The sequence below is a fragment of the Azolla caroliniana genome, unplaced genomic scaffold (assembly GCF_043228905.1).
Source record: "Azolla caroliniana isolate FFs.n. ecotype wild unplaced genomic scaffold, voAzoCaro1.0.p SCAF_11, whole genome shotgun sequence".
Classification (NCBI taxonomy): Eukaryota; Viridiplantae; Streptophyta; class Polypodiopsida; order Salviniales; family Salviniaceae; genus Azolla; species Azolla caroliniana.
The window spans coordinates 15800602-15813417 of record NW_028230446.1 but is presented as its reverse complement, the minus strand read 5'-3'; positions in this window follow the sequence as shown (position 1 = coordinate 15813417).

Genomic DNA, 12816 nt, shown 5'->3' with positions numbered 1-12816 from the left:
GGCCCGATCTCGTAAGCTGGGGTCCGATGCAACCCCTTTAATCCGGGATTCACTGCCCTCCGGTAAGGGCGCCGCAACTGGCCTCACCTTCCGGTCCACCGTCTTGTACTTGGTGCTCACTCGGGCCGTCCGTTCCGACTCCAGCCCTCGACCGAAGTCCGCGATGACTTCGTACATTTCTTCGGAACATACCGGTATCGTCCGGTCTTCGTTAAGGTCTTCTTCGACTACCTTCCCCAGCATTCCCAAGGTGTCGTCGAAGGAGACTGCCTCCACGGCTCCGTTGATTCCTTCGTCAGGGCCGAGAACACCGCACGCCCGAAGTCTCCCCTCCGTCTTTGTTTTCTCTCGGCCAGTGATGCCGACCATCGTACATGCTCCGCTGTCGGAGAAGCAGAATTTCCTACCTATTGTACACGGCTTTATCGTACAGATGTGGGGTTTTTCCCGAGCATCCGGACTGTCGCGGCCCCACGCCTTGGCAGTCCTCTCTAAAAATCCTCTCGGGTTTCGGAACCGAGGGAATCGCGGTTACGTTCGTGGTTCGGCCTTACCGTCAGAAACTGGACCGAATGGCGCCCGTCTTGGCTTTTGACCCTCGCGTAGGCCGAACCGTTGTCCAGCACCTTGGTCTCCATCCGCGCCGCCGTGATGTACGGCTCTCCCAGTATGACCGGATGCGAAGACGTCTCCTGCACGAAGAAGTGCTGGTCAATCTCGACGTCGCCGATCTTGACTCGCACATTCGGACAGGCCCCGTGCAGCTCCTCGGTGGCGCGCGTTGCCGCCCTTATTTTCCACCCGTGCTTGGTGTTGATCGGCCATTTGCCCTTCTTATAGAAGTCCATGGACATCAAGTTGATCTCCGATCCGTGGTCCACCAAAGCTATCACCGGTTCCTGGACATCGCCGATCTTCACCGGGGTTTCCGTGGTCGCTCGGGCCCAGTGTGGTCTCGAATAGTGGCTTTCCGCCCACTCGTCTCCCAGCGCCATGTCGTCTAGGTGCGTCGTCCGCACTTCCACCGGTCTTTCCGGTTCTGTCTCCGTTGACAGCCTCTTCCGTTTCACCAAGTCCACGATGGAGTCGTGGAACTCCTTCTTGGCGATTCCCAGCACCTCTCGTAACGACAACTCCACCTTACTGTCGAGGATCCGCTCCTCCAGGACCTTTCGTAAGTCCGTGGTCCTTTCTATCTCCGTCCCCAGACGGTACCCGCCCTTCTGGGGTTTATCTTGCGTACCGGCCCCGCCGGCTTCGTCCCGTCGTGGCCCGGACCGGGTCTCGTATCGTTGTGAGGGCCCGGTCGTCCCGGGTCTCCCCACCCGCTTCTCTTCTACCAGAGCCTCGTAGTTCTGGCAAGCGGCTTCCACGAAGCCCGTCCTTTCCTCGACCGGGTCGCTCCACCCGGTCATCTCCCGTACCCGTTTCTCCGCACGGTCCGATTCCTCCCCTTTAAGCCTTGCACCGGCAAGGCCTTCCAGCATCGTCGGCCAGAATCCGGCTTTGCTTTCCCTTCGGGCCTCGCCGCCCCCGACTCGAATGCCGGCCGACGCCGAGTAGTGGACGGTTTCCGCGTGTCGGGCCGCCGCCTCTTCCATCAACCTTTTCATACCACCCTTTCCGTCGTTTCGGCTCAGGGCCCTTCGGGTGTCGCTGGCATGCACCCGTCCTTCCCACAGGTACACCACCCTGTTCCTCAGCGCCTCCGCGAAGTCGCCGCAGTCCTTCCGAATGTGGCCGACTTCATCGCACCACATGCACCTGTTTCCTGCCGCCGACCGTCGGTCACGAGCCGGTTCGCCTCCTTCCCTTCGGGCTTGCGCGATTTGGAGGTCCTTTACCGCCCTCGTCAATTCCTCCAGCGCCGCTCCTCCGGTTGAGCCTCTGACTACGCCGGTCGAAGCCGAACCGGTTTCCAACCACTCTCGGGTCTCTTCCTTTCGCACCTGTGGCGCTGGTTCGAACTTCCTTGCTGCGACCGAGCCCGACCCGGTTACCCCGTTATCCGCCCATTCTCGCCGTTTGTCGAAACGGCCACAGACCTTCTTGACAGCCGCCCAGTCGGTAGTGAGCCCGTCTTCGGTTTCCAGCAAGAGGCCCACTTGCTCCCGATCCCGCTCGTCGACCGACTTAACAAACAGCAAGACCCGGCTCGTGTCCAGGATGGTTCGGTCGAGCGCCGAAAGGCGCGCAAAGTTTTCCTCGAACTCCCGGAGGAGTGCCGACGCGTTTCTTCCCTTCCCCGGGGACTCCACCCATTCCATGAACCTTCGCTTCGAAAGCCGGAGCGCGTCGTCCAGCCCGTATTTCTCTAGGAGCCGGCCTTCGAACTCCTCCCAGGTACGGCTCTCCGCCCGCACCTCGAGCACCTCCGCATGGATGCTCGGCATTGCCACTCGGGGAAATCCGGCAAGACGCCTTTCTTCCGGAACGTCCCGCATCAGCATCTCTGCACCGTAGGACGCCAGATACTTCGTGGCATCCCTCCCATCGAACCGGCCGATCGTGCCGACGACCGCCTCAATAGCTCTGTCGAGGGCACCGGTGCCCTCGCGCGCGTTTACAATCCGATCCACGGCCGAAGCCATGGCTTCTGCAAGATCCGACCCCCTCATCTTCTGCTCTTCTGCCGCCTCTTTCACGTCGGGTTCACCAAAGATGTCGAGATATTACGCAAGTGCGTGTGGAATCGAGGCGGGACCGCGGGGGTCTCGAACCAAAGAGCAAGCGAGGGAGGAGAAAGAGAGAGAACCGGCTACGCAGGACCGGGGATACACAGGGACACGGCCCTTCAGCACGGAGAACGCGAACAGACACCGACACAGACAGATGCGAATGACTTAATATGTATATTAAGAAAATGGCTAACACTACTACAACCCTCGATGGGGCACAGGTTGGTTACAACCGAACAGGCCGGCGAACAGATGCCGATGCCTGCTCGCTTCGACGCACAAAACAGGGCAAAGGGGGGGGTAGCAGGTTGGAGGTGCTGCCGGAAGCACTCGGGCGTTCCTCGAAACAGCGCGAGCCTCCTCGGAACCCTGCACAGAAAGCTATGGAGCTCAAGAAGGAGGGAAACAGAGAGAGAGAAGCGTCCAGAAACGGTCCGACAACACTTCGTCCTCTCCGCGCGAGATATCTCTGCAACAGCTCTTTCCTGCTCTTATATAGCCCGACGAGCAGGCCGTCCTGTCAGCTTTATTCCCTGTCCCTTTCGAACAGGGATCCGCTCCGTTCTTCACGCATCCGCGTAGTTACGCCGCCGACTCGTGCCGTCCCTCAGCTCGCGCGCGCGACCGAAAAGACTGTTCGCGCGGTCTTTGTCTCCACTTGTGTTAGGGCCCGTTCCTGCCGATTATCCTCCTAACTCGCTTCTTCGTACTACTTGGAGCTTGCGCGCGTGAAGAACCGGTTCCCACGCCTAGGTGCGCCGATTCCGCCTATGGACGGTTTTCTTCACGACACCGCGCAAAGCTGCGAAGAAAGACGCAAGCCGAAGCACAGACTTCGCACAACGCAAGCTGGAGCACGGATTCCGCAACTCCGCATAAAGCGAGCCGACGCGGACTCCGAAAAGCGAGTTGAAGCGGATTTCGGATACCGTATGAAACCGACCCGACTTGAGCTTGAGGGGGCGTGTTGAGAATCAAGCTAAACTTGGTCTAGTGTGTGAACTCACCTTGAGAGTGAAGAGACACTCCAACGGTCAAGAGTCACCATTATGTCACCACTTTGTATTCTAGCATTTAGTATGAGTCATAGAATCATATTCTATGACACATAACTTATGAGCTTTCACATTCCCCATGCTCCATGAGGCTTGTAGTTAATGAAGAGAGAGGGTGACTACATAAAGCACCTTCCTCCCACCTTGTATAACGTTGAGTGTTTCTCCTTTGTTAATATACTTTTACCTTGCGTATTCTCTGTGTTTCACTCACTCATTCTCTCTCTCTCTCTTACACACACACATAACTCACATCTCTTCCGTTTCACAAGAATCCATCTCTTGATTCTTTACATATTCAAATGGAAACCTAAGGATAATATATACAATTTGTTAACCAACGTAGAAGATGGACAAACTCAAATGATTGAAGATTTGGGAAATATGGAAGTACCTAGAAATAGGCGTCTTGGCAAGGAAATTGTGGATGGAATATAATCAAGACTAAATGATCATAAACTTGACGTTCAAGTATATACTAAAGAACATCAGGAAGGATGTAGTCGTGAAATGGTTTTATATGTTGAGAATGCTATCATTCTGATTAATGTATCGGAAACAATGAATGGACAAGCGATTGTAGGGGAACTACAAACTAAAAATCGGGTAGTTGACATAGGACCCTTGCCTTCGTCTCAAGGGAGGTGGACAAGATCCATGTCCAAGCATTTGCCGAAGGATCATAATCCTTTCATGAAGGATGCTAATGATTGGAGAACCCGACAAATGCGAATATGTCAATCTATGGTTCCAGCATATGGATCAACACAACTTCAAGGTGGATTATGTATGGCTATTCGTGATATATGGCAAGTGAAGATGTTGGATGTAGGAAATTTGTTGTTAGGAAGAGCACAATATGTTATCATGAAATTTCATAATAAAAAGGTTGGCTTTCTGAATTTGTATGCTCCTAATTATTCTAGAGAACGATTAAAGATGTGGATTGAATTGGATAGTTCATTGCCAGTTGTAGATCATTCGTGTATAGCTGGAGACTTTAATATGATTGAGGATCTTGAGGATAGGAGTGGTGACGGTGGAGCAACATTGCATGGTTTAGAATTATCTGCATGGGAAAAATTTACTATAAGTAGAAGGTTGTTGGATGTTTGGCATTTACCATCCTTTGGAAAATTGCATAATTCTTTAATGTTTTCTAGGTCTGATAGAAGATTAAATGGGGCAAATATGTCAAGAATTGATAGGATTTATGTTGATGATTTATTTGCGGAGATAGGAGGGAGTGTTGGCATTTATCCAGGTACAACTTTCTTTGATCATGCCCCAATTGTATTACAACTTAATGATGGGAGAAAACGTAAGCAACAAGGGAGATTAAGGATTCCACTAGAATTGTTTACAGAATCCATAATCACTAAACAAGTTATGTATATATGGAGACAAACTTTATTGCAAATTGGAAATGTGGAGATAATGTGGCCTTGGCAATATCACATATTAGTAGTTTCTTCATTATTTGGGCACAGGGGAAAAAGGAAAGATATACATAGAAAATTATCAGTATGCATCCTGCCTTGACATCGTTGAAACATTTTCAAGAAAGGGATCCATTATGTGAATGGATGACAAATGCTTTACATAATGCGAAATGGGAATTAAGAAATATTGAGGACAACATTTTACAATTTCAATATCAGGCTTCTACTTCAAAATGGACACAAGTAGGTGACAACGTGTCATGATATAGCATGGTATGACTTCAAAAGGATTTGAACCCATGACCTTGTGGCACATGGGCAAAAGCCTTATCATTAAGCTATTCTTTGTAATACATAAAATATTATTTCCATTTATTATTTCACTTATAAAATCCATGTATATTCTAGATTTCTCTGGAACATTCTAGAAATGTCAAGAGTATTCCTAAGCCACTATAAAAAGAGGCATATGGCGTTATTGAGAACCAAATCGGTTCAACGCTAGTCTTAAGCATCCTAGCTATATTTGTTCGTAATTACCTTACCCTAGTGGTAAGTTGTTAGCACTACAAGCATTGCGTTCTAGGTTCGAAACCCAAATTCCTCACCTCTCTATTATATACTTCTTATATATCTCTTAATTCACTAGATGCCACTATGGAATGTAGGGGTTGAACCCATGACCACTTGGTAACCATTGGGCAACCTTACCAACTGAGATCTCTCTCTCTCTCTCTCTCACACACACACACACACACACACACACACACACACACACACACACAACCGAGCTAATATAAATGTGTGTAAAAAACACTACTTACAATGGGTGTGACAATGGAATATGGTCACCCACTAACTACACTACATGGGTAGTGGAACATGTTGAATTGTCAATAGGCAAGATGAACACTCTGTTGGAAGTAATGTCGTCAATGCGGAAGATCTAGAAGCATTCGATTTCTGTTCAGTACCTGCGTATGACTGTTCGTAGGTCGTTGCACAGAGAGAGAGAGAGAGAGAGACAAAGAGGCACACAAAACACTCTATTGCATAAACAAATGATACAACAACCAACCTCACAAAGAGGTTACAAGGTCACTATATATAGTGACCGACTTAGGGCAACTACCCTTTATGATAATTACATAAATGGCCAAAACGGGAGAATGTTGAATACGTCCATTATACACATGTATTCGACACTCCCCCGTAATGGGCGTATACATGGGTTATCTAAGATTACAGGTATAGACTTAGGTTCTCGGACATATCAGCTTTGTTCGAGTCGGCAGGGTCCGAAGGCAGAAGACCGAACTGGTCGGGTCGGAACAGTTGAAGCCGATCATTAAGGAACTGATGTCGGTTGTCGGGAACCATCCTGCTCTGTGCCCGGCTCTAACCGGACTGGTTTGTCGTTACGCCCATCTGATGCCGAAGAGACCGAAAACGGTCTGCCGAGAGACACTTGGTCATTCCATCTGCGACATTGTCGGTTGTGGATATTTTCTCTAGACCGATTTTCCCTGAGATGACGCAGTCCCGAACGAAGTGATATCGAACGTCGATATGTTTGGAGGCGTTGTGGTGAACCGGATTTTTTGACAAGGCAACAGCACCTTGACTGTCGCTGTAGATAACTGGAGCCGAGTCATGTTCGACTTGTCGAAACGTGTGCGCCAGCCGACCGAGCCACAAAGCTTCTTTTGCTGCGTCGGACGCAGCTACATATTCTGCTTCGGTCGTTGAGGTCGCTGTGCACTCCTGAAGTTTCGACTTCCACGAGATTGCTCCATTGCCGAATTTGAAGCAGTATCCGGTTGTTGATTTCCGACTGTCTATACAGCCGGCGAAGTCCGAGTCGGTGTAACCGACTACGCCAGAGGTTCGGTTCGGACCGAAAAGAATGCCATGGTCTTTTGTGCCAGTAAGATATCTGAACACATGCTTGACTGCGTTCCAATGCGATCGGCCAGGATTGTGCATAAATCTGCTAACGACTCCTACTGCATGAGAAATATCAGGCCGTGTCGCGACCATCAGGTACATAAGGGAGCCGACTGCCGGTGCATACGGTACCGACTTCATATCTTCCCCCTCCGGACCGGATGTCGGGCAGTCTCGCTGAGAGAGCCGAAGATTCATGGGGAGCGGGGTTGAAGCAGATTTGGCTGATTGCATGTTGAAGCGTTCTAAGACACGTCGGGTATAGTCGGTCTGAGACAAAAAAAGATGTCGTTTATCGTGATGCCGACTAATCTTCATGCCGAGTATGTGTCGTGCCGGACCGAGGTCCTTCATGGCAAACTTCAACCGCAGTTGCCGAATGAGATCGGCAAGTTCGCCCGCGTGGCGTCCAGAAATTAGCATGTCGTCCACGTAAATGATGAGGAAGATGGGTGATCCATCTTGAGCTGTGTTGGTGAAGAGACAATGGTCCTCATCGCTTTTTGAGAAGCCGATCGATTGGATGAAGTCGTCGAACTTCTTGTACCATTGTCGCGGTGCCTGTTTGAGGCCGTATAGACTCTTCCTGAGTCGGCAGACTAGATGTTCTTGGCCGGTTGCCACGAAGCCTTTTGGCTGCTCCATATAAATTTCCTCCTCGAGATCACCATGGAGGAAGGCTGTTTTGACATCTAGCTGAATCAGCTCCAAGTTGTCGGCTGCCACTACGCCGAGTAGGAAACGAAGGGTTGTCATTTTCACCACTGGTGAAAAAATCTCGTCGAAGTCGACGCCATATTCTTGTCGGAAGCCCTTCGCAACTAATCTGGCCTTGTACTTTGGGGTGGTCGAATCTGACGTCTCTTTTAGTCGATAAACCCACTTGCAAGGAAGAGCACGTCGGTTCCTAGGTAATTCGACCAGATCCCAAGTCTTGTTTGCCCGAATGGAGTGCATTTCCGACTCCATCGCCAGATGCCAGGTGGCTGAATCGACAGATGTCGATGCCTCTTCGTAAGACGTCGGTTCGCCGGCGTCGGTGAAGAAAATTCCAGGAGAATACCTCTCCGGAGGTTGCGACAGTCTCTCGGATCGTCGAGGCATGATTGGACTGGTCGCATCGGGTATCGTGGTCGGATGGTCCGAAAGCGGATTGTTCTGCTGTGCCGAGTCGGGGTTGTCCGAGTCGGTAGTGTAAGGTTCAGCTACCCGTGAAGCTGACCGTGTGTTGAGAGCAGGGCCTTCTTGAAGGGTCGGCACATCGGAAAATGTTACCCTTCGGACTTCGATTGGTTTTTCGATTGATGGATTCATAGCCGACTCGTTGAACACAACGTCCGAACTTCGAACGATTTGTCTGCGTTCGGGGTCCCAGAGTCGGTATCCCATTTCGCCGTCGGATCCATATCCAAGGAAAATGCATTTCCTGGACCGAGGTGCAAGTTTTCGGCGATCATCTTTCGGAATAAGGGCGTACGCCTCGCATCCGAAGATCCTCAGCTTGTCGTAATTCGGCTTACTGCCGATCCATAGTTCTTGAGGAATTTGAAGTCCTAGAGGTCTACTTGGCGACATATTGATTATGTGTGCTGCCGTGAGTAGAGCCTCTGCCCAGAAGCCATCCGATAGTCCGGAGTGTTGGAGCATGGAAACTATCCGTTCTTGGATTGTCCGATTCATGCGTTCGGCAATCCCGTTTTGCTCCGGACTGTGTGGTGCCGTAAATTCACGTCGAATGCCGCGTTGTCGGCAGAATTTGACGAATTCTTCGGATTTGAACTCTCCCCCATTGTCTGTCCGAAAGCATTTCAGCTTTCGGTCGGTTTGATTTTCCACCATAGCGAGCCAATCTGAAAAGATCGAGAAGACACGATCTTTGGTGCGAATTGGATACGCCCACACCTTTCGAGTCGAGTCGTCAATGAAAGTGACGAAGTAAGATGCACCGCCTAGAGACTGATGCGGCATTGGGCCGCAGACGTCCGAGTGGACCAAGTCGAGAGGTCTCGTTTCTCTTGGTGCTGATGTCGGGTGTGATGCGGCGGCTTGTTTGCCATACTGGCAATGCTCGCAGAATTGATGGTCGGAGAAGGAGAGTTTGGGGATGTATCCGGCTCTAGATAGATGCGTGATGCCGGCCTTGCTGAGGTGTCCCAATCGTCGGTGCCATAGTGATGACACAGGAATATCCACCAAAAACAGGTTACCCTCTCTGAGCGTAACATGTAACGGATACAGTGAGTGTATCTTGGGTCCTCTAGCAAGCAGGAGGTTCCCCCTGTGGAGTGTCCACCCTCCCGAAGAGAAACCGGCACGAATGCCGTCTTCATCTAGTTGTCCGACTGAGATCAATGGCCTTGAGAGCTCGGGTACATGTCGGACATTGTGGAGTACAAGTGTAGAGCCACCTGCAAGGTTGAGCTCTACTGTGCCGATTCCGATGATGTCACAGTGTTGTGAGTTGCCGACCCGAACTGAGTCGGAGTGACGGATCGTATATTGCCGAAATTGGGATCGATGAGGAGTCACGTGAAATGACGCGCCCGAATCCAAGAGCCATGTGCTCGATTCTTCAGTCGTGAGCAGAACTTCTGAGCCAACTGGATTTTCGATTGATAGTATGTTCGGGTCTTCTGGTAGCACATCAGCTGAGAAGCTGACGTAGTTGATCTCCTCATGCCGGCCACTCTTCTTGTTGTTCTTGTTCTTGAGTGCGCGGCAGTCGGCTTTGATGTGTCCGGGTTTCTTGCAGTAGTTGCAGATTCGGTTATCCCGTGACTGGCTCCGTCTTCGCTGATTGTTCGGCGGTCGTGAGGAATCTCTTCCTCGTATGTTCGATCGGTCTGTCGAACCTTGTACTACGTAAGCGTCGTCTGTTGAGTCTTTGGCGAAAGACTTTCTCCGAGCTGCTTCGGTCAGGATTGCGCTCGTGACTTCGGAGTATTTAACAGCCGTGGTTGACGCGTTGCACACGGTTGTGACGAAAGTTTCCCATGATGGGGGAAGGCTGCTCATGAGTATCATTGCTCTGAGTTCATCCTCGATTGCCGTCCCCTGTGACGAGATTTGGGAGCTTATGCTTTCGTACTCATTGAGGTGTGCTTGGACCGAGTCGGATTCTTTCATCCGCAAGTTGTAGAGGCGCCGGATCAGAAACATCTTCGTTGCGGCGACCTTCTTTTCGTAAGTGTCCGACAGTGTTTTCCACAGTTCGAATGCTGTCGTACACGATTGCACCGTGAAGTATACCGATTCCGATAGGTGCATCCGAATCGTGGCGCGGACGATTCTGTCCAGCTTCTGCCACTCAATTGGTTTGTATCCTTCTGGAGGTTCTTCATGTTCGATGGGGTCGATTTGCCCCTTGACTATGAGATAGTCCTGCATTTGTTCCTTCCAGAAGTTGAAGTTCGATCCATCGAACTTTCGTAGACTCATTTCTGACGAGCCTGATGTTGATGCCATCAAATTCGGTTTCGGTTGACGAAGCTCGGTTCAGAGTTGACTGCGAACCTTGTTGGAGTGCAGCCGGTTGGCTCACCCGATATCGTTCTAGTCGGATTTGAACCCGAGTCGGTTCGGCTTCGGAACTTGCTCGAATTGACTCCGGTAACTTGAGGGACAGAGCCGACTGGTCTTCCCGAATGTTGCCGAGTCGGAGTGAGCCCGGTTCGCTTCGGATATATGTGCCGAATACCGATTATTGAAACCGATTATCTGGACCGATTCTGCTTCGGTTGACTGCAGCGACGAGAGAGACAGATCCAACTGATCCTCTCGAATGTCGATCAGCCGGATGAAGCACGAATTTAGGGTTGTTGTCTTGAGACCGATCTGCACCGAGTGGTTACAACGAGCGGCGTTTGATGACCTCCTCGAATGCCGTTTAACCGAATGGAGCACGATCGTGTCAACGTTGCACAAGGGGATTTCACCTCGAGCGGTTACGATCACACGGAACGGAGTACAACCTGTGGGCTTACTCCAAGCAAGAGGATCTAACGCAATGAGGTGCAAACCTCGTTTCTGTTCTTCTTCTCTATTTCTTCGAATGACACGGATACTGTGCAGGCCGAGATGAAGTGAAGAACCGAATGCTGTGCAGGCGGTGATGACGGCTGAACCTTCGCTCTGATACCAGATGTTGGAAGTAATGTCGTCAATGCGGAAGATCTAGAAGCATTCGATTTCTGTTCAGTACCTGCGTATGACTGTTCGTAGGTCGTTGCACAGAGAGAGAGAGAGAGAGAGACAAAGAGGCACACAAAACACTCTATTGCATAAACAAATGATACAACAACCAACCTCACAAAGAGGTTACAAGGTCACTATATATAGTGACCGACTTAGGGCAACTACCCTTTATGATAATTACATAAATGGCCAAAACGGGAGAATGTTGAATACGTCCATTATACACATGTATTCGACACACTCCACCAAGGAAAGAATTTCCACTTGCTCCAATAAAGAAAATTGCCACATTAGTACTCCCTTCAACTTTCGTAGATATGCTTTCACTCCATGTCTACCATCGAATACAAAAGCGTTGCGCATATTCCAATTATGACACAATCCCCAATATCTCAAAAATAGAAAAACGATCTCCATCTCTGATTTTGGGTCAACCTGTGTAAATTGTGCAAACACCCACTGTCTAGGTGTCAAATAACACCGTGATAAGACTTGCCAAATTTGAGAAATGTAACTCCAAATCTGACAAGCAATCGTACTGTGTATAAATCGATGAGTACTATCTTCCATTTGAACAGTGCAAAAAAAGCAATTACTCGTTGCTAGTCCACGATGCTTTAGAGCTAATCCCAATGGCAATCCTCCAATCAAAACTCTCCAAATGAAGACCTTTGCTGCAAGTGGCAATTTAGAATGCCAACTACGTTGTAAGATCTGCCACCACCCATGATCGGATTTGTGTATTCTCCATTCTTCTTCAGCCTTAAATGATAACCATCCAAGAGACTCAACAAAGCAACGATACAAAAGATTAGCAGTCACTTGTAACAACTATGTTTGACCCTTTAAACACCAATCAATCCACGGTTGTTCTCCTGTTTGTAGAGGTAAGGGACCTTGCATCAATGGAATATTTTGTAGTTGTTGCCAAATAAACCCATAATTAGGCGGAATGCGTAATAATTGTCGTGCTTCAGCAAACTCCAAAATTCTTTGAGATGGAGCCTCAACTATATCTCCCACCTCTTTGACCCCCAAACGAAACAAATGATTAAATTGTGATCGCAATCTCTCCTTTCCTGGCCAACATAATAACCGAGAAGACACAAGTAACTCTTTTTGCAAAGAATTACAATGCTCTCTACTAGATGATGGTTTCCATACACATAACAAGAGTGCTTCTTGCCATGATATAACCAAGTGTTGAACACATGTAGAGCCCGAAACCCTAAGTGAAATACATCTATTCAGTAATTGCCACCATGAAGCCTTAATCGTTGTCCTCCCATGTGTTAAACCCTTGTTCTCTAAGAAATATTGAACAATAGATATCCATGGTTGTGAGTTTGAACACATGTCTTGTAATAATGAAAATCTATGAGCCATCATATACTTAGATAAGTTCAATATTCCAGTTCCCCCCAAGCTCTTAGGGGTTGCTAGATGATTCCATGCAACCCAAGTGATTCCCATCTTATCCCTCTTCTTCCACAACTAATA